This window comes from Prionailurus viverrinus, chromosome B2 (assembly GCF_022837055.1).
Source record: "Prionailurus viverrinus isolate Anna chromosome B2, UM_Priviv_1.0, whole genome shotgun sequence".
Taxonomy (NCBI): domain Eukaryota; kingdom Metazoa; phylum Chordata; class Mammalia; order Carnivora; family Felidae; genus Prionailurus; species Prionailurus viverrinus.
Window position 1 is genome coordinate 1,480,796 of NC_062565.1, and position 26,887 is coordinate 1,507,682.

The 26,887-nt window shown below is 47.6% G+C and overlaps 3 non-coding genes across 3 annotated transcripts; all 3 read left to right on the plus strand.

The window, feature by feature from the left end:
- Positions 1-3,661: 3,661 nt before the first annotated feature.
- TRNAA-CGC (transfer RNA alanine (anticodon CGC)) lies at positions 3,662-3,733 on the plus strand. Its single transcript has one exon. It is a non-coding gene; the product is annotated as a tRNA-Ala (tRNA).
- Positions 3,734-18,297: 14,564 nt separating this feature from the next.
- TRNAA-AGC (transfer RNA alanine (anticodon AGC)) lies at positions 18,298-18,369 on the plus strand. The gene has a single exon. It is a non-coding gene; the product is annotated as a tRNA-Ala (tRNA).
- A 7,164-nt stretch (positions 18,370-25,533) lies between these two features.
- Positions 25,534-25,607, plus strand: TRNAT-CGU (transfer RNA threonine (anticodon CGU)). Its single transcript has one exon. It is a non-coding gene; the product is annotated as a tRNA-Thr (tRNA).
- The last annotated feature ends 1,280 nt before the right edge of the window (positions 25,608-26,887 follow it).

The following is a 26,887-nucleotide window of genomic DNA, read 5'->3' on the forward strand; positions in this document are numbered from 1 at the left end:
CAGACTGGGAAAATAGAATTGCCCTTCATGTCACAAAAAGGATAGTTTCCACACGTCACTAAGTGTAGGCTTGATTAGGGTGTAAGATAAAACATGCACAAAATCTCAGTGACTTCACAGTAAAAGCTTATCTCTGGCACATTACATCCTCCCCCCCCCCCCATCTCAATCTGGGATTGAGAATTAGGATGATAAAGCAGTGTAGGGGAGGAAAAACATCTTTTTCTCCTACCCAGTTTAAATTCACCGCCTGGGGCCCTGCAAATTAAACTGACCTAAAACACGAACAAGGGGAACGTGAGCAGACGTGGGCTAAGGCACGCAGCCTGTGTTATGTGGCACTATTTCATGATGGAGCTAAAACATGGGCTGACCCAGCATCTTAGCAGAGAAGAACACATCTGTAGAGAAGTGACAAAATAGAGGAAAAGGGTTTGGGACTTTCCTGCAGCAAACTGCGGGAAGGTCTGTTGGTGCACATGCATCGCGGCACCAAACTTCTACTTCTCCACGGCCAGAAAACTTCCCCAGGAGGGGGAATTTGTGACAGCCCTCATTTCTCAGAAGTGTCTGCTTTTACTCAGATAAAGGAAGTTGTGGGAACGTCTTTTCAAATCTGCTGATTCTCATTTACCTCCAACTAAAAAATAATCGTTTTGCCAAAATGGCATATTCTGGGGTGGCAGACTTCAGCTTCTATCTAGAATAGTGTCCGTTGCTATTTCAGAGGCAACGTGAGCTATGAAGAATTAGGCACCTGCTTTTAAAGTTCAAGAGAGAAGCCACATGCATCCATTTACTCATTTGGGTGGGAAAAAAATGGTCACACCTAACTTCAAGGGAGCCGAGAAACATGTTCCGAACGTACACCCAGAAAAGGAGAAGAGACGTATTTGGGAAAATACCAATTACTACGCCCCCATACATATAAAAGGAGCCTATGTATCAATTAGAAAGATATCCAAGATTTAGCAGAAAATTTGGTGAAGAATATAAAAAGATGGTTCACAGAAGGGAGATAGAAATGGGTCTTAAATATATGAATGTATGAAAAGATGCCCAAACTCATCGGAACAGAATTGGACACCAGAGCTAATCTGATTATGCACCAAATGGGTTGGTTATGAGTTGGTATTTAATAAAACCGAGTAATGGATATGCGGAAATTCATTATAACATCCTTTTTGTTCTTATCTATGTCAAAATGTTCTTCAGTAAAAAGGAAAGGAAAATTACACTAATTAATTCACACAAAAAGAAATAGAAAGTCTAAATAAATGCACATATATTACAGAAATTAAATCAATAAACAATGACCTTCCAAAACAGAAAGTACCAGAGCCAGATGGATTCGTTGGGGAATCATACCAAACATTTAAGGAAGAAGTTATGCCAATTCTCAACAATTTCTTCCAATAGATAGAAGCATCAGGAATACTTACTAATTCATTTTATGAGGCCAGCATCACCCTAACAGAAAAACCAGACAAAGGCATTCCTATAAAGGAAAGTTAAGATCAATATCTTTCATGAACATAAATGCAAAAATCCTTTAAAAAATAGCAAATCAGGGGCGCCTGGGTGACCAGTCGGTTGAGCATATGACTTTGGCTCCAGTCCTGATCTCGCGGATCCCTAAGTTCCAGCCCCACATCGGGCTATATGCTGACAGCTCAGAGTCTGGAGCCTGCTTCAGATTCTGTGTCTCCCTCTCTCTGCCCCTCCCCCACTCGTGCTCTGTCTCTCAGTGTCAAAAATACATTAAATAAATAAATAAATAAATAAATAAATAAATAATAGCAAAGCAAATCCAACAATGTGCAAACAAGAATTAAACATGATGCCCACGTGGGGTTTACTGCAGGTACGCAAAGCTAGTTGGATGTTTGAAAATCAGTTGACCTAATCCACACATCAACAGGCTAAAGATAAACCACACGACCATATCAATAGACGCAGAAAAGCATTTGATAAAAATCCAACTCTCGTTTATGATAAAAATTCTCGGCAAACTCAGAATAGAAGGGGAAATCTTCAGCTTGATAAAGAGTATGTATCTACAAAAATCCCGTAGCTAACGTTATTCTTAACCATGAGACACTCGAAGCTTCTGGCTAAAGTCAAGAGTAAGGCAAGAAGGTCCCCCTCAGCACTCCCCAATATCCATGAAGTACCAGCTCACAGAGTGAGACAAAAGAGAGAAATCAAGGGTGTGGGGAGGGAAGGTCTGCATTGGTCCATCATTACCCCCCAAGCGTGTTAGGGCTCCCTTTCAGTGTTGCGCCTGGTAGGAGTTTTGACAAATGGATAATGGCACCATCACAGCATCACTCGGAGTGGTTTCTGGCTCCAAGAAACGAGTTTCCTCATCCCACACGCCCCCAGCACTAGGTGGTGCTGGTGTTCTGGGTTTGGGCCATTCCACCCAGTAGGCGTGTCCTGGCGTCTCATTATACTGCTGTCACTTGCACCTCCCTGACGACATATGTGGGACATCCTTCCCGGTGCTTACCTGGACTCCGCATGTCTTCTTTGGTGAGTGTTAATGTATTGGGCCTGTTTGGTTTGCTTTGGTTTTGATCAGAGGTTTGTTTTCTCGCTGTTGAGTTTTAAGAGTTTTTGTACACTTGGGATACCGGTCCGCTATCAAATCCGTGCCTTGAAAGTATTTCTCCCAGTCTACGGCTTGTGTGGTGAAGTCCCACTCGTCAGTTACTCTTTTTATGGATCCTGCGCCTTCGCTGCTGTCACAGTTTCTTCTGAACAGTCGCTGTTCTCTCCTGTCTAACTTCCGAGGTGAGAGGAGACCCTGGAGGGTGGCTGCCGCGGGGTCTGCGGTAGTTCAGGGGGTCTGGTGCGGGCTCCCTCCGCTCAGCCTTGCGGTGGGGGGGGGGCGCCTCAGGTGAGCTGGTGTGGGTCCCCCTCTTCCGCGCAGCCCTGCGGGGTCTCAGCTGGACGCGATCAAACAGAAGCTGGCACGTGGTCAAGAAAAGAGAGAAACAAGGAATCGCCGGCTTCTCAAATGGAAGACTCTTCACGAAGTCCAGGTTCGCGGTGTCCGCCGCGGTGACAGCCGGAGCCGAGCCGTGGCCTCCGGGGACGAAGATGTGGGCAGGATTTCCACGTTTTCATCTACCTGGACAGGTGTTTCTCTGAGCGGGATCAGGTCGGGGGCGGCACCTCCCCAGATTCATTCACCTTTCCAACATGTGGGTCGCATTTTCCATAAGTCCTTGGCTGGTGGAGGGTCCTCGCCAGGGTCCCCGAGGACCCCCGCGTGCGCCCTGCTCGGTGCTGCGTGAGGCCGCCGGGACGGGGAGCGTTCTCGCCAGGGTCCCCGAGGACCCCCGCGTGCGCCCTGCTCGGTGCTGCGTGAGGCCGCCGGGACGGGGAGCGTTCTCGCCAGGGTCCCAGAGGACTCCCGCGTGCGCCCTGCCCGGTGCTCGGTGAGGCCGGCGGGATGGGAAGCAGGCGTCCGCAGCTCTGCTCGCTGCAGCCTAGAGCTGGAAGCTGGCGCCGCGTGCGGGATGCAGGCCCTTGGTGACACCCAAGGAGGCTGCAGATGGGATTCTTCCTCTCCGACCGCCGCGCGCAGGCCCAACGCCGAATAACCCGCGCTTTTAACAGGACAGGGAGGCTGCCCAGCCGGTGCCCTGCGCCAGGGGATGTAGCTCAGTGGTAGAGCGCATGCTTCGCATGTATGAGGCCCCGGGTTCGATCCCCGGCATCTCCACGGCAGCATTTTATCCCCATCCTTCCCCAGTTCAGCCTCTGCTCTAGAATCGCCAGAGAAAACAGGTTTTTTTTAGCCCGTTCTCATTTTTGCTGTTACCATTCTCTTTAGGTCGAGCTATTTCCCGTCTGCCTATGTATTTTACTGCCATTTCATTAACTGCCCACAGTAACTAACATTCCCTGCTTTCTGAAAACTCCCCTGGGGTGCAAAGCCAGAGGGGCCATCTTAAAAGTAAGTTCATCCTATGAAAGCGTCCAGGAGGAGGGAATACAGGTGCGTATGACAGAATGATTTAGCTCCATTCAATGAGGTCCCATCCATTCCACTTACCCCTGGAAAATAATCAGTAAACGCAAAATAGCTTTTAGTAATTATTTTAGGGGAGGGAGGGGGGAGGATTCCTCGTGTTGAGGTGGGAATTGGGTGTCAGTATTCAAGGGTCCACCCGAGGACCATTAGAATAATTTCTTCATACGCTGTCCTTACCATTTCATTTCTGTCTGGTTCTTTGGCTTTACTTAAGGATTCTGGGCAGGGGAGGTCTGGTCAGTGCAGGAGGTTCGGGAAGGCAGTAAGGTTAGAAACAGCCCACGGGTGGGAAGAAACCCATAAAAGATTGCCTGACAGCCCTGGAGGCCCGAGTGGCACTGCCATCTGGCATCTCTCGTCAAATGGATTTTTAGGCTTATGTGATTTCCGATGGCACTTACATTCATTCCTTGATTCAACTCAATGCTTTGAACTATTGATAATAAATAGCAACAATCTACAGTTTCTGTTCACATTTAAAAATACGGTGAACTGATACCATGTATTCACCTGCCCTTATTATAAGGAAATCCAATAGTTTACTTACGGAGGCTTTGTCGGGTGGCTTTTGTTTATTACCGTGTAACCGCACTATGAATCAGTGGATGGAGCCGAAAGGAGAGGAAGAGACGATTTATAAGCCGGATTTGCAGCTCTCTCTTAAGCACCATACCGGAGGTTTGTAGGAGACACACTGGGACACAGCAGAGGGCCGGATCGATTCTTCTTGAGGAGGTGGGTCAGGCAAAGCTTCACAAAAGCAGAGACTGGTGATGGGTATTAGAGAACCAGTGTGAGGTTCACAGCGGGAAATGAGGATCATAGAGTTACTGTAGTCGTAACAAACATCGTGTGCACGGCATGAAGCCGGGGCAGAAAACGTTGGAAGACTTGGGTCGTTATGTGAGGCTGGATCACAGGATTCAGTAGGGAAATGTGGGGGATGTAGGACTGTGTGGTTCAGCGAGATTTTGGACTCTATCAGTCAGTGTTCTTGGTTGCAAAAAGCAAAGACTGCATATGGTTCACTTAAGTGGAGAAGAATATCTGCTTGGCCAGGTTTAGATTCATGCCAGCAGCCTTGAAAGCATGCATCTGACTCTAAAACTGTCACATTCCCTGAACATAATAAAGAAGCGCAGACACACACACACACACACACACACACACACACACACACACCACATTTCCAATGACCATGTCCCCATGTATGGATGCCTTCCCAAAGGATCTAGTAGGCAATGCAGAGACAATGAAACCTTATAAACAAGACATGGCCACAATCGGATTTTAATTTTACAAAGTTAATTCTGTAATGTGAAAATGGATTGGGAATGGAGGTGAGAGAAGATGAAAACAATTCAGTCATTATTGCAAAAGTCCTGAGAGCCTGGGGACCTGCACTGAGGAGTGAGCTTCAGGACATCAAAACCTGTGCTGAGGCCATTCCTTAGGAACCCAGGAGTGAGAAAGCCAGAGGCTGGTGTGCTCCCAATGACCTGGACAGTGGGCACAGCTGACTGTCTCAAAGATTGAGGTCCAGCAGGGGATCCATCTCTGGGACGGAGCTAAATTCTAAGAGCCTTGTCTGTTTGAATCTTTTAATATCTTAATTAATCATGCCTTCTTACCCATTGTTGTCACTTCCAATGGAATCTTTTCGACTGTGGAGAACAGTTAATTGACTTAGGAACCATCTGACCGCTTAACCCACTGTCTCTCATTCTTGCTATCCCAGTTCACCACTCAAGACAAGAACCCCCCAATTCTCTACCCCATCTGGTACCTTCCAGGATAGACATACCCTCTGTCCTTCCAGTTTAATGACTTAAACGTGCAGTCTGTCTCCCCTGAATACTTCGACTCCACTCTTTGTAACTCAAGTTTCCATGCTTAACAACCCATCTAGCCAAACCTTCTTGCTTTAACTTAAACTGGCTCACCCTAATGACATTGCTGCTTCAAGCAGATCCAGCACATCCTTCAACTTCAGAATCAGGAGGGGTTGGGACCTTCCTGAGGCCACATTTCCAATTTCCGAACCATTACATTTCTATCTGCGTTAAAACAACACCACCACTCTGGCCCTTGGGAGCTATGGTCTATCCATTATCTCACTTTTCTCATCAAGAAGATTCTTCCTAGTTGAATGGATACTGAGACTGGAGCCTCACTTCTTCCACTGGGTCTTGGTGATATCAGCACCCAGGTAGACAGGTCACCAGATCAACAGCTTCTGGCTCCTTCCATCTCTGTTTTCCCAATCACCTTTGCTTCTACTGTCTTTAGCAGCTCACATCCATGGCCATGCTCTGCACCTGAGCAGGAATCAAGATTATGCTAAAATATTAAGTCCAGGGGCGCACCTGGGTGGTGCAGTCAGCTAAGCACCTGACTCTTGATTTGGGGTCAGGTCATGATCTCAGGGTCCTGAGATCGAGTCTTATGTCAGGCTCTGCATTGAGCATGGAACCCACTTGGGATTCTCTCTCTCTCTCTCTCTCTCTCTCTCTCTCTCTCTCCCTCTCTGTCTCAAAATAAGTAAATAAACATTAAAAAAAAAGACCAATAGGACTGTCCCAGCCAGTGTAAAAAATATATACTAAGTCCACGTGGAATATAGTGATTTTTTAAGAACATGACCTCTGGAAACATAATGCTAAGGTTTAGATCCCAGCTGCCCTGCTACTGTGGGATCTGAGGCAGACCATTTAACTGATTTAAGCCTCAGTTCCATCATCTGTAAAATGGGGTGACTAATGATGCCAACTCACAGGGCTGAGTAAATATTAAATAAGATAATATATTTAATGTACTTAGCGTGATAACTGACTCATGGGAAAAAAACTCAGTGAATATTAAATCTCTAGTATGAGGATTAAGTGAGTTAAATCTTGTAAAAGTCCTTGTGATGATGCCCTGGAGTAATGTGTGTGCTCAAGAGTGTTAACTGCTATTATTAACAGTACTGAGATCTGCGTTAGTCCCTGAGAGCTGCCGTGAGAGTAGTGTCTTCAAACAACACACGTTTACTATTTCATATTTCTAAGGATCAGAAGTCTGAAGTGGGTCCCATGGGGCTAATACCAGGCTGTCATCAGGGCTGTGTTCCTTCTGGAGGCTTCAAGGAAGGGTCAGTTCTCCGGGCTTTTCCACCTCTTAGAGGTGCCGGTGTTCCTTGGCTTGTGGCTTCTCCCTCGCTCTTCAAAGAATCTTCCAATCGGTGTCTGAGTCTGATCCTCCTGACTCCCTCTTTCCCTTACAAGGACCCTTCTGGTTACACTGGGTACACATGGGTCATCCAGAATAATCTCTCCACTTCAAGTGCTCAAGTCAGTCCATCTTCAAAGTCCCATTTACTGTGTCAAGTAGTATTCACAGGTTTGGGAAGTAGGACACGGATGTCATATGGGACCATTACGCCAGGCACTGCACTAGCTTACAACCCAGTTCTAATCTACTTCCTGGCAATTTCATCCCGTTACTTCCACAACTTCTGTCTTTCTACTGAATTGAAGCTCCCAGTTCCCTAGCTTTTCTTTCTCCCTGTGAATCTTCACTCCCTACAATTTCCTCTTTCCCTATGGCTATAGAAGGAATGTTTGTGACTGCCCAAGATTCACAGATTGAAACCTGGTCCTCTGTGTGATGGTGTTTGGTGGTGGAGCCCTTGAGAGGTGCTTAGGTCTTGAGGGTGGAGTCTTCATGACAGGATTAGTGACCTTGTAGAGGAGGCCTCAGAGCTGTCCCGTCCCTTTCACCCTGTGAGGGCACAGCAGATCCCGAATCTGCCTGCACCTTGATCTTGGGCTTCCCCGCCTCTAGGACTGTGAGAAATGCACTTCTGTTGCTCATACACCAGCTGATCTGCAGTATTCTGTTACAGCAGCCTGCACGCTCTAAGCCACACTCCCAGCCTAGAGTCTTTGACCCTCCCCTTCAAGCACATTTTGACAGTGACCGCAGACTCCTTGGTTTCCTATGAGCACCCTCCCTCAGCAGTCTAACTGTAGATGACTCCAAACACACCTTCTTATTGTTTGCACAAAGATGGCTGCGTACACCTGGAGAACATGCCATCAGGAAAGTTAGTGCCCCTCTGAGAATTGAGTGGGTCATCAGTGCATGGTCCCCAAGGCCGGACCCAGAGTCTCCCCTGTGTCCCCACCCAGCATGAGGCCTGGGGAGCTCGGCTGCTGTTGCATCCCCCCACTCCTGCCCCCACTCAGAACAAAAACAAAGAAGCCAGACCCTCTTCTGCAGGGGTCCGAGAGGCAGTCCATACCTCCGTCTCCTCCTGTGTAGGGATTCAAGCTGGCGTCATCTTCAGAGAGGAGAGAAGGAACAAAGATCAATGGCATCATTATGAATTTTGTCCCTTTGGGTCCGAATAGGACGTTGGGGACTTCAGTCCAAATTTCTATCTTTGAGGCAGAGAGAGAGGTGACTTCTGTTACTTTGCCAATGCCACTCTTCCTCTGTAGTTCCCTAGTAAGATTTACAGTAGCTGCTTCTGTTTCTTGAAACATCTAATCCTACTTTCTGTCCCTTCTGCTAATTTTGCCTCCTACTTTAAACATAAAAATGCAATCAACTGAAGGTTCACATAACTTTCTTCACTACCTTAAAAAATGTGCATATCCATCCTTTTTAAATTGCTCTCTGCTAAAATGAAAGAAATATCCCTTGTCTCAGTGCTACTTAAGCTTGACTATCCACACAAAATCACCTGTGAATTTTGTTAAAATGAAAATTCCAGGGGCACCTGGGCAACTGTTGGTTAAGTGTCTGACGTCAGTGCAGGTCATGATCTTGTGGTTCATGGTTCATGAGTTTGAGCCCTGCGTTGGGTTCTGTGCTGATGGCTCGGAGCCTGGAGCCTGCTTCAGATTCTGTGTCTCCCTCTGTGTCTATTCTTCCCCCCACTCTGGCTCGCTCTCTCTCTCTCTCTCTCTCTCAAATAAATAAACATTAAAAAAAAAAGAAAGAAAATTCCATGGGTCTGGGGCAAGATCTGAGATTCTACATTTATAACCAGCTCCCAGTGATGTCAATGCTGATGAGGAAGCATAAGGCAGCCTGAGGGCCAAGCAAAAGCTAAGAATGCCCTCCCCCCTACCCCAGGTGGGATAATGTGTGATATTCTTCAGGGTCTCTGGGCTGCCCTAGGACAAAGGAAAGGACAGAACACTATGGTTGAACCGACAGAGACAGCAGGACCTGAGTCTCCATCAGTTCACAAATATCTTCGTAAATTACAAGAAAAGGGTGATCTCTTGGTAGCTTCATCTCCAGGAACTTCCTACTGTCCTAACATTGATGCTTTGCTAGAGGGAAAAACAACCTTTGCTTGACAACAGCTCGGCCTCCAGTAATCTGTGAGTCTTCTATTAGCATATGGAAATCCCTTTAAGAAACCTCCTCTTGACTTTTTCTCCCCCAACTCCACAGCATATAAAGAGTCACCCCTCAGCTCTTTCTGCCCATGGGTCCTGTCCCCCTGTTTTAATAAAATCACCTCTTTGCACCAAAGATATCTTCAAGAATTCTTTCTTGGCTGTCGGCTCCAGACCCCACCATTACCCCCAAACCCTATCAAATGTCACTGGTCTCCATACTACACTTTTAGTGGCAAGAACTGAACCCCCCCAGGTCTAGTCCTCCAACTGTTCAAGCCATCGTGTCCTGCGTTTGCAGGGACCCTGTTCTGTCAATCGCTCTTTCTTTTTTCTTACATCTCTCCCTCTCCACTGGCTTCTTCTCATTATTATCTAAAATGGCTCAAATTTCTCCCCTAGCTGCATGTTCTCTTATGGTCCCCACTCTTCCTCTTCTCTGGACGCCAGATCTATTTCTTGAATTGCCAGTCTTTGCACCCTGTCTCTAGCCCTCATCTCACCCCCCCCCTTCTCAGCCCTCAAATATGGCCTTGACCCCTAGAACTCCAGTGAATTGGTTACCAGAGTCACCAATGAGTCCTTTGTCTCTAAATCTAATGGACATATTTTGGCGAAGGTTGGACCTAGATGATCTTTCTTCCTACACTACACATCCTTCCTAAGCATTCTTGTGTACTAGATGGCTCTAACGCCCTCAGTAAGCTAAGCTGACACTTCTCAAAATATATCTCTAGTCTAGCACATCTCCACTTAGCTGCCCCATGGGTGCCGTGCCCTGTTTTGCCCCCACGTATCTAATCAATCACCCAGGACTCCCAGTGCTACTCTCCATTACCTCTCAAAACCGTATGCTGCCTCCCTGCTCATTCACTCTAGGATGCATCTCCAGCCATTCTTCAAACTCCGAAACACCCACAGACCAACTTCCCTTCCCTCCTTGCACTGGGCTTTGTTAGCAAGGTCCTTAATCGAGGTTAAAACTAACCATGCCAATGCCTGGGAAGCCAAAATTTTCCAAAGAAACACACCTAACCATGCTCATGGGAGTCATTTTAAGTTCACAGAAACAAATATTAAATGGGTAGACACTGCTGCCTGGTGAAAATATTGTCCCCTGGTCATTTGCTTTCCCTGTCTTAATAATTGCTATTTTTCATTGTGGCACAACAAGAAATATCTTCTGTTTTTGTCCCAGGTTCCTAGCATAGAGCTTCTAAAACCCTTGTACTCTCCCAAATGATAGGAATGTCTTTTGTTACCCATAAGGAGCCCCTTTTAAGCACACCTGAATTTATGCTAATGTGGTACGTTAGAAAGGGACCCCTCCATGGCCTTGGATTTGCTGGTCCCATAGCAACTGAGTGGTTACAGTGTTGCAATGTTCAGCCTCAACCACTGGCCTCTGGGAAGACAAGGTCTGAAGACTAACCACTATAAAAACTATTGAACAACAAGATTTGATGACTGTCCATCTTGGTGAAGCATCCACATGCTGGGGCGGGGGGATGCACCCACTTCCATGGGGACGGATGCTCCCATGCTCAGGACCCTTCCAGACCTTGCCCTATGTGTCTTTTCATCTGGCTGTTCACCTGCATCTTTTATTATATCTTTTATAAGGACTTGGTCAAGTAGATAACCTGACATCAAGTACTAACCTGGTAAGTAGAGTTCTGTGAGCTACTTCAGCAAGTTAATTGAATCTGAGGAGGCAATTGTGTGAACCTCCAGTTTATATCCAGTCAGTCAGAAACACAGGTAACACCCTGGACTTGTGATTGGCATCTGAATTGGGGCCATCTTTTTTTTTTTTAATGTTTATTTATTTATTTTGAGAGGGAGAGTGTGTGTGTGCAAGTGGGGGAGGGGTGGGAAGAGAGACATCGAGAATCCCAAACCATCAGCACAGAGCCTGATGAGGGGCTCAATCCCACAAACCTGTGAGATCATGACCTGAGCCGAAACCAAGAGTCGGACGCTCAACCAACTGAGCCACCCAGGGGCCATCTGGTGGGACTGAGCCCTTAACCTATGGAATCTGATAGTGTCTCCAGGTACATAGGGTCAGATATGAATTAAATTTGTAGGACACCCAGTCAGTGTCCGCTGATAATTGGAGAATTGCTTGGTGCTGTTGGGGGTGGGGAGGGGAACACATCAGACTCACTGTTACCTGACACTGGGTTTATTTCGGGGGGAGGGGGGCATCAGCCAAAAGACACAACCAAGCCAAAGAGTAGGAAAAGGAAGGGTTTTATTTGCAAGAAATAAAGGAGAACACCAGGGATATTTCCCAAAGCAGTGTCTCCTCAAAAACAAAACTGGGAAGTTTTAGCCTAAGAGTGCATCCACACTCATGAAGGGGCTTTCACAATGGGGACTTCTGCATGGAACTGGGGCAGAAGTCATATTAAGGTGACAGACCAACTTCTTTATTTCCCCCGTTTTCCAGCCCCTGACAACCACTTTTCTGCCCTGTTTTTTATGAGTTTGACTTTCGCCCACCCTGATTCCACATAGAAGTGACACCTTGCCATATTTATCTTCTCTGTCTGGCTTATTTCATGTAACATAATGCCCTGAAGGTCCACCAATGTTGTCACAAATGGTAGAATTTTCTTTCTTGTGGCTGGATAATACAGCACTGAATATATATGCCGCATCTTCTTTACCCATTCATTTGTTGGTGGACACTTAGGTTGTTTCCATATATTACTATTGCAAATAATGATGCAGTGAACATGAGTCAATAGATATCTCTTCAATATCTATCTTAATTTCTTTTGAATATTAAAAGGTGATTCTAATAGCCAAATTCCAGTGTGTGTGTGCAGGGAATTTCCCCACACCAATAAGCAATGCTCTGTGTGTCAGCTGAGTGTCCTAGCGTTCAGCTGTATTCTGATGCTATCTACCTGGAGATAGAATTGGATCCCATAGGTTAAGGGCTCCATCCCACAGAACTGCCTCTCCTCTCCCCTCCTCTGCTTAGGACACCAGTCACAAGTCCAGGACACCACCTGTACTTCTCACTGACTGACTATAAACCAGAGGTTTCCATGACCCTCCCTCCTTGGGTTTGATTAATTTCCTAGAACAGATCACACTGCTCAGAGAAACAGTTTACTTACTGGATTAAAAGGGTATAACTCAGAACAGCCAGATGGAAGAACTGCTTAGGGAAAGGGCATGGAGTTTCTCTGCCCTCCAAGTGTGCCACTCACCCCCAGTCTCTACGTGATCACCAACCCAGAAGCTTTGTTCCAAATCCTGTTCTTTAGGGTTTCGGTGCAGAGAAATCTCCGTGCTTAGGCACGACTACGCAGGCATGATCGATAAAATCGTTGCCCATTGGTAGTTGATTTGACTTTCAGCCCATCTCCCCTTCCTGAAAGTTAGAGAGGTGGGGCTAGAAGTTCCAACCTTCGTTGCCGCAGGGCTGGTTCTCCTGGCACCCAGCCCCCAACGGCAGGAGCCGTCACTATTAACATAACAAAACACATCTTTGCCGCTCTAATGACCTAGGAAATTCTGTGGGTTTTAGGAGCTGTGTGCCAGCAACAGGATGAAAACCAAATGCAAACTTTCTCTTATTATAAAGCACAATATCACAGACATACACACGCAGAAGTAGAGTTCCTGGATCATATAGTAGCTCTGTTTCTAATTTTTGAGGAGCTCTATATTTTTAGTGGTGGCTGCTCAAATTCCCACCAACAGGGTAGACGGGTCCACTTTTCTCCACATCCTTGCCTACAGCCCTGACTTTTTGCCAATAGCCATTGGAACAGGTGTGAGGTGGTATCTCATTGTGGTATTTATTTGCATTTCTCTGATGATGAGTGCCGTTGAACACTTTTTCATGTACCTGTTGGCCATTTGTAGGTCTTCTTTGGAAAAGTGTCTATTCAGTTCCTCTGCTCATTTTTAAATTGGATTGTTCGATTTTGCTATTGAGTTGTATGAGTTCTTTATATATTTTGGATAGTAAACCCTTATCAGATAACTAACCAGATATATGATTTGCAAATATTTTTGCTTATTTTATAGGTTATCTTTTCATTTGTTAATGATTCTCTCTGTTGTGCAGAAGCTTTTTGGTTTGATGTCGTCCTGCTTCTGTATTTTTGTTTTTATGTCTCTGCTTTTGCTGTCAAATCCAAAAAATCATTGTTGAGACCAGTGTCAAGGAGCTTACCCTGTGTGTTTTCTTCTAGGAGTTTTATGGTTTAGGTCTCATACTTAAGTGTGTAACCCACTTTGAGTTAACTTTTGTGTATAGAGTACGATGGGGGTCCAGGTTCATTTTGCATGTGTCTGTCCAGTTTTCCCAGCACCATTGATTGAAGAGACTATCCTTTCCCTATTGTATATTCTTGGGTCCTTTGTCATAATTCATTGGCCATATACGCAAGGGCTTATTTCTGAGCTATTTTGTTCCATTGATCTATGTGTCTGTTTTCACGACAGTATCATACTGTTGGTTCCTACAGCCTTGTGGTACGGTTTAAAGCCAGGAAGTGTGAAACTTCCAGCTCTGTTCTTTCTGGGATTGTTTGGCTCTTCCATTTCTTTTGTGATTCCATACAAATTTTAGGATTTTTTTTCTTTTACTATAAAAAATGTCATTGGGATTTTGGTAGGGATTACATTGAACCCGTAAATTGCTTTGGGTAGTATGGGTACATTTTAACAACATTAATTCTTCTAATCCATGTACATGGATATATATCTTTCCATTTTCTTAATGTCTTCTTCAATTGCTTTCATCAATGTCTTATAGTTTTTAGTATATAGATCTTTACTTCCTTGGTTATATTTATTCCTAGGTATTTTATTCTTTTTAATACAGCTATAAATAGGATTGTTTTGTTTCTTTTTTCATGTAAAATTTTTTTTAAGTTTTTATTTAAATTCCAGTTAGTTAATATACAGTGTAATATTAGTTTCAGGAGTACAATTTAGTGATTCAACACTTCCATACATCACCCAGTGCTCATCACAAGTGCCCTCCTTAATCCCCATCACCTAGTTCACCCTTCCCCCCACCTTCCCTCTGCTGACCACCAGTGTGTTCTCTGTAGTTCAGAGTCTGTTTCTTGGTTTGCCTCTCTCTCTTTTTTCCCTTTGCTCATCTGTTTCTTACATTCCATATATGAGTGAAATCATATGGCATTTGTCTTTCTTTGACTTATTTCACTTAGCATAATACTCTCTAGCTCCATCTATGTTGTTGTAAATGACAAGATTTCATCCTTTTTTATGGCTGAGTAATATTCTATTGTTTATATATACCACATCTTCTTTAAAATGGGATTGTTGGGGCGCCTGGGTGGCTCAGTTGGTTGAGTGTCCAACTTCGGCTCAGGTCATGATCTCATGGTTTGTGAGTTCGAGCCTTGTGGGGCTCTCTCGAGCCCGCGTGGGGTGGGGCTCTGTGCTGACACCTCAGAGCCCGGAGCCTGCTTCGGATTCTGTCTCCTTCTCTCTCTGCCCCTCCCCACTTGTGCTCTGTCTCTCAAAAATAAATAAATGTAAAAAAAAATTTTTAATGGGATTGTTAATTTCTCTCAGATCGTTTGTTATTAGAAACACGACTGATTCTTGTACATTGATTTTATATGCTGCAAGTTTACTGACTTGTTTATTAGTTTTCCTAGATTTTGGTGGTGTCTTTAGGGTTTTCTATACATAGTGTCATGTCACCTGCAAATAGTGAGTGTTTTACTTCTTCTTTTCCAATTTGTATGCCTTTTATTTCTCTTTTGTTTTTTTATGTTTATTTATTTATTTAGAGAGAGAGCGTGAGCGAGCACAGGTGGGGGAGGGGCAGAGAAAATCCCAGCAGGCTCTGCGCTGTCAGCCCGGAGCCTGGCATGGGGCTCAGTCTCACAACTGTGAGATCATGACCCCCGGCAGAAATCAACAGTCAGACATTCAGCCGACTGAGTCACCCAGGGCCCCTGATGCCTTTTATTTCTTCTTCTTGCCTGACTGCAGGAGCTAGGACTTCCAGTACCATGTTGGATAAAAGTCCAGAGTGTGTTTACTCCCTGTACTTACCATCTGTCTTTCCAAACTCGGGGGCAGTAGTTGCTGATTTTTCAGCCTGTTTTGCTTTTTACTGGTTAGTAGGATGAAGTGGTAACTTCCAAAGTCCTTACCTATGGAATCAGAAACTGGAAGTCTGTTGGCTGGGGTTTTTATTTATGTTTTTGCCTCTGTGTTTGTTAGTGAAATTGTCCTGTAATTTTTCTTTCTTAAGTTTTCTCCATTGAGTTTTGGTGGCAATATTATACTTCTCTCCTAGAATAACTTATAAAGCTTTTCTGTTTGCTGGAATATTTTGTATAACAGAGGTTATCATTTCCTTTCAGCTTTCATATCCTGTGCCAATAAAATAATATCAGACTAGAAAATATATTCTATGGAAATGTTGCTCAAACTCTCGATTCAGCTTTCTAAATGGCTGTATGTTGAATCAGATTTTCTGTAACTTCTTGGGTTGGTTTTGATAACTGGTACATTTTTATACATTTTCCATTTCTCTGTTGGAATTGAGGGGAATGAAAGCGAATTTCATGATTTCTCCCATTTGAAATCTCCTAAGTGGCCACTGAAATATTCTGTTGGTTTATTTATGCAAGCATCCATCTGTCTATCCATTCACTCATTCACTCTTTTAAAAAAAAATGACTCATATTACTTGGGCCAGGTACTGTAGGATTAGGGATAGCAGTGTCTTGGCCAACCTTCAGGAAGGGGCGCAATGATGCCTACCTCCAGGTTACACAGTAGATAACTAATAGTCACCGCAGGCCTTAAACACATTTTCTCTTTAGTAAATAATAATTGCTCACAAAAAAATAATTTTTATCCTTTCCTTTAAGATAGCAGACTATTATCAGGAACCACACTTCCGGAAAATCGAGTTGCAAGGTTAAACGAAGACCCGTGATTGCCCTTTCGTGTTTCTCTTTTTATCCTGAGAAAACTGGTCTTTTTGCGGACTGGCTAGTGTGTGTGTCCACCAGAGGGTCCGGTACCTTCCTTGAAAACCATCACTGGCCCTGGGGAAGGGAAGGGCCATTGAACTCGAGACGACTCAGTTTTGCGCAGACTGTGTGGGCCCACCACCCCCAGTGCGGGAACACACGCTAGCCTCCCCCCTCCCCCCCCCCCCCCGCCAGCGGGGAGGAAGGGTGTGGAGTGTGGGGCGCGGGCCGGGGGCTCCCCCAGCCGGGAGGAAGGGCGCGGGGCGCGGGCCAGGGGTCTAGCAGCTCGCTGCCGGCCCCTCCGAGCCGCTCACACGTCCGCGCCTCTGAGCGCGGCAGCCTCAGCTCTGCGCTCCTTTCTCCCCGCATCCCCTCCGTCCTTCCAGATTTGCTCTTGGGTCACCGGGTGTGCGCACTCGGGCGCCAAGCCTCGGCTCGCAACCCTTGGGGAGAAAGGGGCCCCGATGGCCGAGAACCACGTCTGTGTAGCAAATAAAACCCCACGGAAGCCCTCCACGGTATGCCTCTCTCACCTCCTTCCAGGCCCTTTGTTTCAAAGACGCAGAACTCCCAGTCTCCGAATTTGGGTTGCATTCTTTGGATAAAATGGGGGCCACGAGCCGAGGGCAGCACTTTACATCTCCGCCCTTTGGCTCCCCAAGTCGAGGGGAGAGGAAGCAGATCGTTCTTGTGACAGAGTTCCCTCCACCGGCCCCAGTTTTCCAAGGAAAGGTGGGGGGCTGTTTCTGGATCCCGGGAATAGGGTACAGGGCGATTGCTGGAGCCCGGGGACGGGGTGCAGGGCTATTTCTGGAGCCCGGTAACGGGGTGCGGGGCGATTTCTGGATCCTGGGATGGGGTGCAAGGCTGTTTCTGGATCCGGGGAATGGGGTGCAGGGAGGTTCCTGGAGCCCGGGGACGGGGTGCAGGGAGGTTTCTAGATCCCGGGATGGGGTGCAGGGCGATCTGGAGCCCAGGACGGGGTGCAGGGAGGTTTCTGGAGCCCGGGGACGAGGTGCAGGACGGTTTCTGGAGCCCGGAACGGGGTGCAGAGCAATTTCTGGATCCCGGGATGGGGTGCAGGGCGTTTTTGGAGCCCGGGGATGGGGTGCAGGGAGGTTTCTGAAGCCTGGGACAGGATGCAGAGCGCTTTCTGAAGCCCAGGAATGGGGTGCAGGTTCCTGGACCCTGGGGACGGGGTGCAGGGAGGTTTCTGAAGCCTGAGAATGGGGTGCAGGGCTGTTTCTGGATCCCGGGAATGGGGTGCGGGGAAGTTCCTGGAGCCCGGGGACGGGGTGCGAGGAGGTTTCTGGAGCCCCGGAATGGGGTGCAGGGCGGTTCTGGAGCCTGGGGATGGGGTGCAGGGTTGTTTTGGATCACGGGATGGGGTGCAGGGCGGTTTCTGGAGCCCGGGGATGGGATGCAGTGAGGTTTCTGAAGCCCGGGACGGGGCGCAGAGCAGTTTCTGAAGCCCGGGAATGAGGTGCAGGGCTGTTTCTGGAGCCCGGGGGCGGGGTGCAGAAGTGGGGGGAGAATTGGGGGCAGTTTGGAGGGTCCCGTTGGCAAAGCGGTTTTTCCTTCCCTGAAGCACCTGTCCTTTGGCCCACGTGCCTCCAGAGGGAAGAGCGAGGCACTGACGGTGGGAAGCTGTGGGAGCGTGTTTCTTACAGGTTCCCCATTCGCGTGTCCCCGCGGTTACTGCGGGGACGGCTTGCAGGTCAGGGTTCCTGGGCAGTGGGTTTCCGTAGACAGAGATGGAAACCCGAGTTCCCCGAACCACACACGCATGTAGAGTGTGAAGGGGGTAAATTTGTATCGTTCTGTGAAGACAGTTCGGAAAAGCCGGCTCTTCCGCGGTGGGGATGTAGCTCAGTGGTAGAGCGCATGCTTAGCATGCATGAGGTCCCGGGTTCGATCCCCAGCATCTCCAGCCTTTTGTCCCCTCGCAGGGGACACGGCTTCCTTCTTGCTTCCGGCCCGGGTCCATCCCCGCAGAAGCCGATTCATCTTACCCCCCTCCCATCCCCCGCGGCAGCGGTGTGCGGGGCTGTCCACGGAACCCCTCCACCGTCTCCACTGCGTGCCTGGCCGCGCTTGCCCACAAAGCGAAGCAGGAGCGGCTCCCCCCTCCCTCGCCCGCCCATGCAGGAAGAAAGCCTTGGGGACTTGGTGACGTTTGTCCGTGAAAACTCTGCACCAGAAGGTTTGCGGATGAATCCGTATCTTCGCTGACTTTCCAGGCCGTGGCCGCCAGAGGCTCCCCGGGGTGGGGGTGGGGTGCGGACGCGCGACAGGGAGGAGGGTCCCTCCCCCAGGTGGGGCGGTGCGGACGCGCGACAGGGAGGGGTGTCCCTCCCGGGGTGGGGCGGTGCGGACGCGCGACAGGGAGAGGGGTTCCCTCCCCGGGGTGGGGGTGCGGACGCGCGTGGGAGGCCCTCCCCCCTCCTCCCCAGCCCGACCTCTCGCCCCCGGGTGCGACCCCGGGAGGGCTGGGTCCGGGTGTGCTCTGCGCGGACCGGGTGTGCAGGTTGCAGACTCAACCCGGAGAATCTATGCCCGTAGACGCGGCGCCTGCGGGTGAGGACCGTCCACCGCCGGGTCTGCCGGGTCTCCGAACGCGGCGTCCTGTCCCTCGTGCCTCAGCCTCCACCTCTCCACCTGGGACCCTCTGTCACCTCTGCCAGCAGGGGGTTTAGGGAACGGTTTTCTGTGGCTTCGCTCCCCCCACCCCCAGGCAGGCCTCCCTAGAGTCCCAGGGACCGCAGACACGACCCTGAACGTCCCAGATTCCTAGCAGGTGCAGGAGCCCGGCCTAAACTGTGACCGTGGCCAGCATCCTTTATGTCAGACCTTAATATCCCTGTCTGTCACCACGGCTGGCCCCCTGACTCCAATGGTGTCTACTGAAATTCTCTCCAAATGCCCTCAAAGGTGGGATGAGGGATAAGCCAGGTCGTCTGCAGGTTTTTTCCTTTCTCAGTTAGGCTAAACTAATCTAGAGACGCCACTGGCCACTCAGATTGTCGCAGATATCTGAGCAGTCCCCAGGCTGGCCACGTCAGGGGCAGCTGGAGGCCACCAATCGGATGGAACTTAAGTTCTCCACGTTCAGTTCCATTAAGTTGAGAGAAGAGGGCTCTCTCCCCCTCTCCCCCACCCTCCTTCCCTCTCTCTCCCCCTCCCTTTGTCTCCCTCTTCCACACATCTCTGTCACTCTCTCCCTCTCCCCTCCTCTCTCCCTCTCTTTCTTCTCTTTTTTTCTCCTTCTTTCCCTCTTCCCCCCTCCACCTCTCTCTCTGTCTCTCCCCTCTCCCCCTCTCTCCCCCTGAGGTCCCTAGTTTGCAAAGCTGGTCATTGGGAAGAAAGGAGATCATCTAATCATTGAGGGCCATCTGGGACAGAAGGCATATACCCTAAACTCTCCTTCCCCAGATTTAAATTTGGAGGTATCTCTCCGTGATCTCTGATATAGACTCTGATATAGACTCACAAGTTTCCTGAAATAAAATTACTCCTGGAATGCAGGGGTTGATATTGGTAACTTGGGGCTATGTCTTCATAAAGGAGGGCTTGTTTTAATGTGTCATGCGAGTCTGGCTCCCTGATAGGAAGATAATAATGTCTTTAACAATATTTCAAGCGATGACTATTTTAATCACATAAAGCCAGATCTCATTTTTTTTGTAGTTTTGTTTTTTGTTTTTTGTTTTTTGTTTTTTGTTTTTTTTTTTTTTTTGCCCAAAGAATATTAAGAGGAGCAAAGATAGAAAGCAATGCAGCTATTTTCTAAGAACACAGAAAGGAGCAGAGCTGACATCTGGGGAAAATGCAATTTGCTGATCTTTATTCCTTAGCATTGAAAAGGATAAGGACTCCTTTTATTTAGGAACAATGAAATTTCTCTGAGCCCACACTGAGTTTGACTCCACTTAGCAGTTTCTACAGTCTTGTGGCTAGAGAAAATTAGAGGCGAGCCTAGGTCATTTCATGAAAAGAAATACACCTTATTCCTTTCATTTCAAGGAGAATGAGACATAGCCGACCTGCATGGGAGTACTGGGTGATCCTCGCACAGTTTAATCTTAAATTGTGACCATGGGCCTCTTGGTAATTGAAAGTAAGATATGTCCAGGTATGTAGATAGCACAGAAGGCTAATCTCTTTTCTTTCCTGCCTGTATTGGGTCTTCAGGTACGAAGAGAGGACAAACCAGATGAGGAGACAAGCCAACTGCTCTTCTCATGCAGACATTTACATAGAACCAGACTGCATTCCGGGCACAAGGATGTCAGCAGAATGCAGCAAATCTGGGAGAGCTTAAACACTCAGCCTGGGGTCAGGTTTAAGAGCTAGAAGTTCCTTGAGCCCGAAGGTCTTGCTGGTCTCCTGGGAGCTGTACAGGTGTTTTCTCTTGGCAATTGAACATCTTCTTACTTGGTGAGCTAGTTCCTGTTCTCCAGAGAAATATACCAGTGCTGTGTGTGTGTGTGTGTCTGTGTGTGTGTGTGTGTAGAGACAGAGAGACAGAGAGACAGAGACAGAGACAGAGAGAGGGAGAGACTTATTTTAAGGAACTGGCTCACTCAGCTGTGGGAGCCGGCAAGTCTGAAGTCTGCAGGGCAGGCTGAAAAGTCTGGCAAGAGTTGACGGGGCAGTCTTGAGTGCAGAGGCAATCCAGAAGCCGAATGTGTCCTCCTTGGGGGAACTACTCTTAAGGCCTTCAGGTGTTTGGATGAAGCCTACCCACCTTATGGAGGGTAATCTGCTTTACTCAAGGTCTACTAATATAAATGTTAATCGCGTCTAAAAAAAACATGTTCACAGCCACAACGAGACTGGGTTCTGACCAGACAGCCGGGCACCACAGCCTAGCCGAGTTGACACAAAAAATTAAACTGTCACACTTTGTTCTTAGGTCCTGGCATTCTCGTGTGTAAAATTTTATCTAACAAAAGTCTGCCAATTCTCCAGGGAAGCAATGATCCCTACCTTTGTGAAGAAATAGGAATCACTTTGAGGAAGAATGGCGTGTGTTCTAGGAAAGCCACAGTATGGTGGCCCACCGATACATTGTTTTGTATCTAAATGGAGCCACTTAGGGACAAAGACCATTTCTCTACCCTTTGCTACTTTCCTCGGGCATTGGATTCATAGACTTGGAAGTCTAGAAATGGCAGCAACACTTGATTATGGACGAGGCTCTACTACGTGTAAAGCATCCAGGCTCATGCTCGGAGTTTGCAGGTGCGCTGGCCTCCAGCTCTACTTCCATATTCTTCTTCTAATGTGATCATGTGAAAGTTTATGCAAAACATCCTGTTATTAAAATTAATTATGAGATATTTAAGACATTAATACAGAGACTGTTACAATAGACCTCATAAACTCATTATCCAAATCTTTCTTTTTCTAGGAAAATGATGGACCCCTACCTTCTCGTTTCCCTTCCTCTCTCCATGTGGACCCTTGCAGTCTACACCTTACACTAGAAGTCTGTTGTACTGACCCCCTAACAGCCCACTCTGCCCTCTGCACTGCCTGCACCTCTCCTGTCTTCTTCAAAGTGCCTTTTCCTGCACCCCCACGTATCCTGGTGCGGATTGCCCGCCACCTCCGTCCCAGATCTCACTCACCCATGCTCCCCACATTCCCCGCTCCTTTGCCTCCCCCCTCAAACCCCCTTGGAGGCTCTGGCCTCAGTGCGCTCCTCACTCAGTCTTTGCTTTTGCTCCCCTTGTAATGGCCCCTTACCTGGTTACCCCCATTTGATCCTTCTCCCCCAAGCCTCCATGGTATCCCTGTTCTTAACTTTTCCTTCCCAGGCTGAAGCTGTCCCCTTCCCAACACATCAGGGGTTCCAATTCTGAGTGCCCCATATTTCTTTCCATGTCTCCCCACCTCTGGTTGTTTTCTGAAACTTTGGGCCTGATCACTGATCAGACACATATTTCTGTTTGTGCTTCCCTGCCTCCCTCCCTCCCCCCTTCTTCCCTCTCTCATTCCTCCCTCCTCCTCCCTCCCTCTTCCCTTCCTTCCCTCCCTCTTTCCTTCTTTCTTTCCTTCCTTCCTTCCCCGCCTACTTCCCTCCTTCCCTTCCTTCCTCCCTTCCCTTCCTTCCTTCCCTTCCTTCCTTTATTCCTTCTCCCCCTTCCTCTTCCTTGCTTCTTTCCTTCCTTTCTCCTTCCTTTTTTACTTTCCTTTTCTTTTTGCTTTTGAACTTGAATTTTTGTCCAGCTTTTTAGTTAGGACATAGGAACCTCTTGCACTTTCCTCCCATTCCCCCTTATTCAGTAGTTCCCTTTTAAAATAAATTTATTTCAGTTACGTTTGGGGCAAAACACAGGAAAAAACTTAGTTCTTCCTCAGAGGAGGATGCCTAGGACAGCCATAACCAAATAACACAAACTATGTGGCTGAAATGATAGAAGTCTATTACCTGGCAGTTCTAGAGGCTACACATCCAAGATCAAGGTGCAGGCGGGGTCGTTTCTCCTGCTCTATGCTCCCCCCACCCCCAGCTTTTAGTGGTTTGCTGGAATCTTCTTTGTCTTGTGGATGCATCACCCAGATGCTAGTGTTCATGTTCACACGTGTGCATGTCTGCCTCCAAATCTCCCCTTGTACAAGGACAGGGGTATATATGGATCCATAGTACATATATAATATATCAGAGAGCCCCACCCTACTCCAGGGTGACTTTATCTTCACTAGTTATATCCCATTCTGCAAGCCTGGGGGTTAGAATGTCAACATATGGATGTTTAGGGGACGTAGTTCCACTGATAACACCTGTTAACTAGTGGTACATCAACTCACCCTATTCTCAACAGAGAAAGCACTCAGAGGGTCATGAGAAATCACTGCAATCATGAAAAATCTCCAGGCTCTAGTATCCGTGCTCCCTTATGTAGCTATTTTGCGTCTAATGTTAGTCAAGCAATTTTACATCAAATTGGCCCACAGTCTCATGGTGTTTGCTCTTTCAGTTCACTCACAGTCCTTTCCCTGTGCAAGTCTACTTCTGGGAGACCCTCGCTGGAATAGGTTCCCCAGCTTCTGCCTCTTTTTGCTTTCATGATAATTTTATTTAAAGTGCCTTCCAGACCTTCCCACCACTGGACCTTGGTCAGGTTTATTTCATTGCACCTCAGCACAGATTCCTATTTTGGTTAAATGCCTGGGATTAACTTGAAAGTATTACAGATGTCTTTAAGTGCTACCTGTATCATTTATACACACACATTTTTTTTCTAGAAGAAAAATCTAATAAATTAAAGAGCAATGACCAAGAAAATGTACTGAGCCATGTACATAGGGAGTACTATGTACTTAACTATGTTGCCGGCCCTGTTAGGCATTCATCTGTTATCTTGTATTTCTTTTATTGTAACACTTACAATGTTCAGTAACATTTCTCCTTTCTTTCCTCCCATCTGTGGCCATCTTGTACCTAGTTGTATCCACAGAAGTCATTTCAGCACCTGACACATGCTAGGTTCTCAGTAGTACAACTCTTGTTGGCCATACTTCACTGAAAAGGTTGACATTCCAATTGAACTTTTTAAAAATTATTTTATTTTTTATTTTTTATTTTAGAAAGGGGGGGGGCACAAACAGGGGAGGGGCAGAGGGAGAGAGAGAGAGAAAGAGAGAGGATCCTAAGCAGGTTCCACGCTCAGCACAGAGCTCATGTGTGTGTGGAGGGGGGAGGGGGCTCAAACCCACGACCCTGGATCATGACCTGAGCCTAAATCAAGACTCTGATGCTCAACGACTGAGCCACCCAGCTGCCCCCCAATTGCACTTTTGTGACTGAAATTTATTCAGTCCTTATCATAAACAATGCAGCTAATTAGAATTCAGAAATGCCAGGGTCCCTGGCCCAATTATGACTTGGGGTGCTGGTTTCCACACTCAGTAAACCCACAGTATCTGGAGTACACAGTAAACACCGTCCTAGCCACAGAAGTTTGCGAACAGACTAAGTTTAAAAGTGATCATCTGGTTCGCAGACATGTGTTTACACTCTCTACCAAAACACTGTGAGTGGAATAGAAAATGGCAAGGCCAGAACATTTGATTCAAGAAAGGAATTTAAAACGACTTTGCGATTCGAGGGCCTCCTCATGCAGAATTCCTTCTAGCCTTGCTTGGATGGATACAGAATTCAGGAGTCCTCGGTCTTGCATTTTAACCGGGCAGCGGGAGCTGGGCGGACGTGCAGCGTCACCTTCTAAACCGGCGACTTCACTCCCCTCCCTGGTAGCACTTTCTCCTAATTAAAGGCAGAAAACCTGGGTGCAGTCCTTGACGGTTTAAGAATGAATGCTTGGTTGTGTGATGTTTATTTACACAGTCAGCTGATGCTTGTTTAGCCCCCACGAGCCGAGAGTCCACGAGGAAAGTACAGAAGGGCAGCCTCTGGAAACACCAAAGCGAAGAGGAATTTCCTCCGCCGCCGCCGCAAGCTTCGCTTCCCCCTGTGCACCTGCCGCGGCCGGCGGGGCGCTGGTGGGCTCGGGCCCGCGAGGGCGGGGCTGCGGGGCTGCGGCACCGGGCGGGGCGGGACGGGGCGGCGACCCCGGAGCAGCCGCCTTGCTCCGTCTGCTACTTGTTGGGGCACAGCCGCCCGGAACCTTTAGGCGCCCGGCTGGTTTCGGTTCGGCTCGGTTGTCCGAGCGCAGCGCGCGGTACTCTGCGCGCCGGGATGGAAGCCGCACCCACCTGCTTCGAGGGGGGAGGCGGCCCCTCACCCGGCCTCTCACCGGAAGGTTCCTGAAGACCAAGATCGGTGTGACGTCACGCGGACGAGCCCCGTCACGCGGACGAGCCCCTTCCCGCGCACAACACTCAGCTCGGCTCCCGCCTTTCCCGCCGCGAGGCTGGTCCAGCCTTTTTCCCCGGCACGGGGAGGGTGCGCGCATGCGTGCTGTCGCGCCGGTTCCAGTCCAAGCTCCCGGGTGTCCCGCGCGAGCCCCCGCCCATGCGAGCGCGACCTCCTCCGCTAGGGCGAGCGCGGGAACCTGGCGGAAGTGGCTTTCCCCCTAATGCACCGCGATTTGATCACCAAAGTCCCTCCGCCCGCCGCGCAGCTGGCTCTGTGGCTTAGTTGGCTAAAGCGCCTGTCTCGTAAACAGGAGATCCTGGGTTCGACTCCCAGCGGGGCCTGCAAAGCTTTTTTGTTTTGGCCATTTACTCCAATTTTTTAGTCTGAAATCATCTCTAATCTCAATCTCAAATCTACTGTTTGGAGCTGTCATCTGGTTTACAGTCCTGCGTGCGGGAGCCTTTCCAATAGTTCCTGATTTCTCAGGAAGGGATTAATGGCTTGTTGCTGAATACTGCGCTTGTTGGGGGAAGGAGGGTCCAACTCTGACATGTTGCGGATGTCAGTCCTCCTCCCCTCATGATGCCCTTTTTAGCAAAAATCTTTGATTATGTACTGAACTCGTTTGTCGTTCTCTTTCATCTTTAACCTGTGGGCTTTCTTTTTCTGACATGGCCATTTTCGAAGAGTACAGAGCAATTATGTTGTAACATACTGCATAATTTGGGTTAGTCTGCGGCCTCTTCACAATTAATTTAGGCTCTGTATTTTGGGCAGGAATACAACTGATGTTTTGTCTTTTTCAGTGCATCACATCAGTGGACATATAATGTCAACTGTCCCATATTGTCCCGTTCTTGCTGATGTTAATGCTGGTCACTTGCTTATGATGATGTCTTCCAGATTTCTCTGTAACTACTTTTTTTTTTTTTGCAATTAATAAGTATCTTTTGAGGACATGCTTTGAGACTATGTAAAGGTACTGTTCTCATTCAACTTTTACCTATTTAATTTATCACTCGATGATTCTTGCCTAAATCAATTATTAATGTAATGATTTCCAAATGGTGATTTCCTAAACCCGTCATTCTTTCTATATTTATAATTTGACTTCTTAGTATAAGAAGAAGACGATTTCTTTCTTCTTCATTGACTTATTTATTTGTACGGATTCACAGGTTGTTATTGTATCCAATAGGTTATAGCCCATTACTATCAGTATTTATTTTGATATTTCTTAACCTGAAGCACAATTCAGAGTTGAGTGTAGTATACAGGAAGCACTCTAAATGTCTTAAGCAGGAAGGATTTAAAAACAGGAAACTGGATTAGTGTAAAGTCAGCAGAAGTGATTGAGAGACAGACTTCAGACTGGACCTTCAAGTAAGAGTCCAAGAAATATCCACAAGACTGTGTTTGTGCTTTCCCCTGATTACAAGGATACACATATCTATAGAACTGCTTTACAAGGGAAGCTAGTGATAACATTGCTGAGCTCGTGGACATGCCACCATGTCTGCGAACCATGAGGTTAAGCCTAGGAGACCGCCTTGTCTAGAACCCTTCCCAAACTCAGGAGCTGTGACTGCACATTGGAACGTGGACGATGGCATTGGCTCTG